Source organism: Rhinatrema bivittatum, unplaced genomic scaffold (assembly GCF_901001135.1).
Source record: "Rhinatrema bivittatum unplaced genomic scaffold, aRhiBiv1.1, whole genome shotgun sequence".
Lineage (NCBI taxonomy): Eukaryota > Metazoa > Chordata > Amphibia > Gymnophiona > Rhinatrematidae > Rhinatrema > Rhinatrema bivittatum.
In genome coordinates, this window is record NW_021821437.1 from 40,930 (window position 1) to 46,433 (window position 5,504).

The 5,504-nt window shown below is 42.6% G+C and overlaps 1 non-coding gene across 1 annotated transcript; it reads right to left on the bottom strand.

The window, feature by feature from the left end:
• Positions 1-494: 494 nt before the first annotated feature.
• LOC115082662 lies at positions 495-711 on the bottom strand. The gene has a single exon (XR_003854226.1). It is a non-coding gene; the product is annotated as a small nucleolar RNA U3 (small nucleolar RNA).
• Positions 712-5,504: the final 4,793 nt, after the last annotated feature.

The window sequence follows — 5,504 nt, forward strand, 5'->3', positions numbered from 1 at the left end:
AGATTTAGAGATTTAGTGAGAAGTTTGGAACATTGAATGTAAACACATGCAACACGAACTAACCTGTGCACAGCCCTGTACTGAACCAAACGTCCAGTACTGAAATGGTTCAATATAAATACATGTACCGTTACACCCTTAGCGAACACACACACACACACACACCCTTTTATTATATGGATGGTGTTTACAAGATGATATTATTAATGGTTGATTATGAACTATTTGAAAAATTGTCCTAAATTTAATTTAGTTTTCTGAGCTCACTAAGTGAAATCCACACTTATCAAATAATGGATTTTCCAACTTTACTGTAACATGAATACATCATTAAATGCTATGTAAACAACAAATGTGTAACCTCAAAAACACATTTTTTGTGCAGTTTTTTTTAAGTATCCATCACTGTGTTTAGTAACACACTACAGTGACTGATAATGGAAACATATTTTGGTTGATTTCCACACACTAAATTCCATGTACACAGTGTTAGAAACACTCTGACCATACTCCTCCTCTCATCACCCCTGAGTGGAGACAATAAACAATCATCAAAGACAGAAAGCAGATGAAATGTATCATTTCTTTCTGTCCACTTCATGCTCAGGAAGAAGTATCAGGACTCTTCATCGTGGTTGGCGAGACAGAACACTTTAGAAACAGATTTCTCAAGTCAGAGACTATAGAAATGATCCCTGAAATTATAGTCTTAACCTGATGATGCTCCTGCTGCAGGACTTGAACCACAGACTGAACCCTGCTTTGTTATGGTACCGAATCCCCCTCCCCCAGACATATTTAACTGAGTTTAAGAAACAAATTGAACCATCAACAAGACAGAAATATTATTATTTATATACACGTCACACAGTCAAACACAGCTCTGATTTATTTCTACAGGTCTGACTTGGACTTCCTTCCTCTTCCCTTCCATATTTGCACCATGATCATCAGACTGCCCCCTACAGTCTCCAAAGGAGATGTTGAGCTCTCCGAGTCTCAAGGAACCCCATAAAATGCTTATTTTTTTCTGGGACATCCTCAACTGTAACAACTTGAATTATGATTGATAGTTGCTCTTCGTGGCTCCAGTGAGCGCGTTGTGATCTATAACTATAAAAGGCAATCTATGTATGTATGTACAAGGTCTGTGAGAAAACATTCCGACCTTTTTATTTTTTTCAGAAACTTTAGGGATTTGAATCACGTGTGATTGCATCAGCCAACCTTGAACCTTAGTGCGCATGCGTGAGTTTTGTCCCACCTGTCGGTTGCGTCATTCGCCTGTGAGCAGCCTTTGTGTGAGGAGTGGTGCTGTGTGCTCGGTGGATTTTTATTGCAAGGAAAATGGCGGAACGATTGGAGCAACGCCATTGCAACAAATTTTGCCATAAACTTGGCGACAGCCAAGTGGAAACCATTTGAAAAATAAAGACGGCTTTCGGGGATGAAGCTATGGGCGCCACACAAATTAAGGAGTGGTACAACCGGTTTAAAGACGGACGTGTAACGTGCAGAGCGAGCCGTGCTCCGGCCGACCATCGACGTGCCGAAATGACGAGATCATTTCCAATGTGAATGCTGTGGTGATGCGGAACCATCGAGTGACCATCCAAGAAATTGCGGAGGAAGTGGACATTAGTACTTTTTCGGCACATTCCATTGTTACAGAAGATTTGGGCATGAAGCGAGTGGCTGCGAAGTTCGTGCCGAGGTTGCTGACGGCGGACCAAAAGCACCTCCGTGTTGAAGTCTCATAGGATATGCTGGACTCCATTCACACTGATCCCAGCTTTATGGACACTATTATCACCGGTGATGAGTCCTGGGTGTACAGGGTACGACCCGGAAACCAAATTCCAGTCGTCACAGTGGAAGCATTCCACGTCGCCACGACCGAAGAAGGTGCGCCAAGTGCGCAGAAATGTGAAGGTAATGCTGACTGTTTTTTTTTACTCCTGCGGTGTGGTACACCATGAGTACGCACCACAGGGTCAAACAATAAAGAAGGAGTATTACAGGGATGTCCTCCGTCGCCTCCGTAATGCTGTACAGCGCAAGAGACCGGGAGTTGTGAGCCACAGGAAATTGGCGCCTCCACCACGACAATGCTCCAGCACATTCGTCGAACTTAATTTGGACTTTTTGTGTCTAAAACCAAACTCCTGTGGTTCCACAGGCTCCATACTCTCCTGACATGGCCCCTTGCGACTTCTGGCTGTTCCCAAAAATTAAAACACCATTAAAAGGAACGCGTTTTGAGACGAGGGAGGACATCATGGCTGCAACGACGGCGGAGCTGCAGCTCCATCCCAAAAGAGGCTTTTTTGGAATGCTTCCAACAGTGGCGACACCGCTGGGAGAAGTGTGTGGAGTCCCAAGGAGACTACTTCGAGGGTGATTAGGTTTCCAACCATCCAGGTAAGCCAGTTTTTTTTCCCTGGCCAAAGGTCGGATACTTTTCTAACAGACCTCGTATGTATGAATGTATGTATGTACGAGGTCTGTCCAAAAAGTATTGGACCTTTTTATTTTTTGCAAAAACCATATGGATTTGAATCACGTGTGATTGCATCAGCCAAGCTTGAACCTTCGTGCGCATACGTGAGTTTTTTCACACCTGTCGGTTGCGTCATTCGCCTGTGAGCAGGCTTTGTGTGAGCAGTGGATCCACCCCTCTCATCGGATTTTTATTGCGAATAAATGTCTGAACGATTTGGAGCTTTGCTGCATCAAATTTTTCCAGAAACTGTGAGAGACCTCCAGCTGGACACCATTCGGAAAATTTAGATGGCTTTCAGCGACGATTTTATGGGGATTACACAGATTAAGGAGTGCTCCTAGCCGGTTTAAAGACCGCCCACAGCGTCTGAGAGCATGGCGCACTCCGAGCGCCTGATCGACAGGCTCAAACCCCGCTGAAACAACCAGATCATTTCCAACAGTGAAGGCTTTGATTGATCCGGGACGTCGTCTAACTTTCACAAAAAGGCAGAAGGCGTGGACATCAGCACTTTTTCGGCACATTTCACTGTACAGGAGTTTTTTTCATGGAAAGAGAAGTGGAGGATTGCGCCACCATGCCGCTCATGGCGCGGGACAAAACCACCTCCGTGTTGGTCTCACAGGACGGCTTTCAGGTGGCTTTCAGACGGCTTCCGGTTGCTTTTCAGTCGTGTGAGTATGCGAGAAATTGTGCATGAGCTGGACATGCCCCAACATGTCCTGTGAGGCTTCATCACAGCGTTGCTTTGCGTCATGCGTCTCCGCCGCGACGCGCGGAGTTACTCCGCACGTCTGTCTCAATGTGACGAAACAGTGCTGATATCCACGTCTTCCTGAAGTCTTTCAGAAGTCTTTCAGAAAGCGCTGTAACTAGGTTTAAGGATATGATTCCTTCTTTATGTTCTCTAATGCCATATACCAACACAGTGCAGAGTAGCTACCTAAACTCTGTAAGTGAGATAGAGTATCTCGTCAATAGTTTTACATCCTCATTGAAGACAACTTTGGATGCTGTAGCTCCTCTGAAAAAGAGAGCTTTAAATCAGAAGTGCCTGACTCCGTGGTATAACTCACAAACTCGCAGCTTAAAGCAGATAACCCGTAAGTTGGAGAGGAAATGGCGTCTCACTAATTTAGAAGATCTTCACTTAGCCTGGAAAAAGAGTCTGTTGCTCTATAAAAAAAGCCCTCCGTAAAGCTAGGACATCTTACTACTCATCACTAATTGAAGAAAATAAGAACAACCCCAGGTTTCTTTTCAGCACTGTAGCCAGGCTGACAAAGAGTCAGAGCTCTATTGAGCCGAGTATTCCTTTAACTTTAACTAGTAATGACTTCATGACTTTCTTTGCTAATAAAATTTTAACTATTAGAGAAAAAAATTACTCATAACCATCCCAAAGACGTATCGTTATCTTTGGCTGCTTTCAGTGATGCCGGTATTTGGTTAGACTCTTTCTCTCCGATTGTTCTGTCTGAGTTATTTTCATTAGTTACTTCCTCCAAACCATCAACATGTCTATTAGACCCCATTCCTACCAGGCTGCTCAAGGAAGCCCTACCATTAATTAATGCTTCGATCTTAAATATGATCAATCTATCTTTATTAGTTGGCTATGTACCACAGGCTTTTAAGGTGGCAGTAATTAAACCATTACTTAAAAAGCCATCACTTGACCCAGCTATCTTAGCTAATTATAGGCCAATCTCCAACCTTCCTTTTCTCTCAAAAATTCTTGAAAGGGTAGTTGTAAAACAGCTAACTGATCATCTGCAGAGGAATGGTCTATTTGAAGAGTTTCAGTCAGGTTTTAGAATTCATCATAGTACAGAAACAGCATTAGTGAAGGTTACAAATGATCTTCTTATGGCCTCAGACAGTGGACTCATCTCTGTGCTTGTTCTGTTAGACCTCAGTGCTGCTTTTGATACTGTTGACCATAAAATTTTATTACAGAGATTAGAGCATGCCATAGGTATTAAAGGCACTGCGCTGCGGTGGTTTGAATCATATTTATCTAATAGATTACAATTTGTTCATGTAAATGGGGAATCTTCTTCACAGACTAAGGTTAATTATGGAGTTCCACAAGGTTCTGTGCTAGGACCAATTTTATTCACTTTATACATGCTTCCCTTAGGCAGTATTATTAGACGGCATTGCTTAAATTTTCATTGTTACGCAGATGATACCCAGCTTTATCTATCCATGAAGCCAGAGGACACACACCAATTAGCTAAACTGCAGGATTGTCTTACAGACATAAAGACATGGATGACCTCTAATTTCCTGCTTTTAAACTCAGATAAAACTGAAGTTATTGTACTTGGCCCCACAAATCTTAGAAACATGGTGTCTAACCAGATCCTTACTCTGGATGGCATTACCCTGACCTCTAGTAATACTGTGAGAAATCTTGGAGTCATTTTTGATCAGGATATGTCATTCAATGCGCATATTAAACAAATATGTAGGACTGCTTTTTTGCATTTGCGCAATATCTCTAAAATTAGAAAGGTCTTGTCTCAGAGTGATGCTGAAAAACTAATTCATGCATTTATTTCCTCTAGGCTGGACTATTGTAATTCATTATTATCAGGTTGTCCTAAAAGTTCCCTGAAAAGCCTTCAGTTAATTCAAAATGCTGCAGCTAGAGTACTGACAGGGACTAGAAGGAGAGAGCATATCTCACCCATATTGGCCTCTCTTCATTGGCTTCCTGTTAATTCTAGAATAGAATTTAAAATTCTTCTTCTTACTTATAAGGTTTTGAATAATCAGGTCCCATCTTATCTTAGGGACCTCATAGTACCATATCACCCCAATAGAGCGCTTCGCTCTCAGACTGCAGGCTTACTTGTAGTTCCTAGGGTTTGTAAGAGTAGAATGGGAGGCAGAGCCTTCAGCTTTCAGGCTCCTCTCCTGTGGAACCAGCTCCCAATTCAGATCAGGGAGACAGACACCCTCTCTACTTTTAAGATTAGGCTTAAAACTTTCC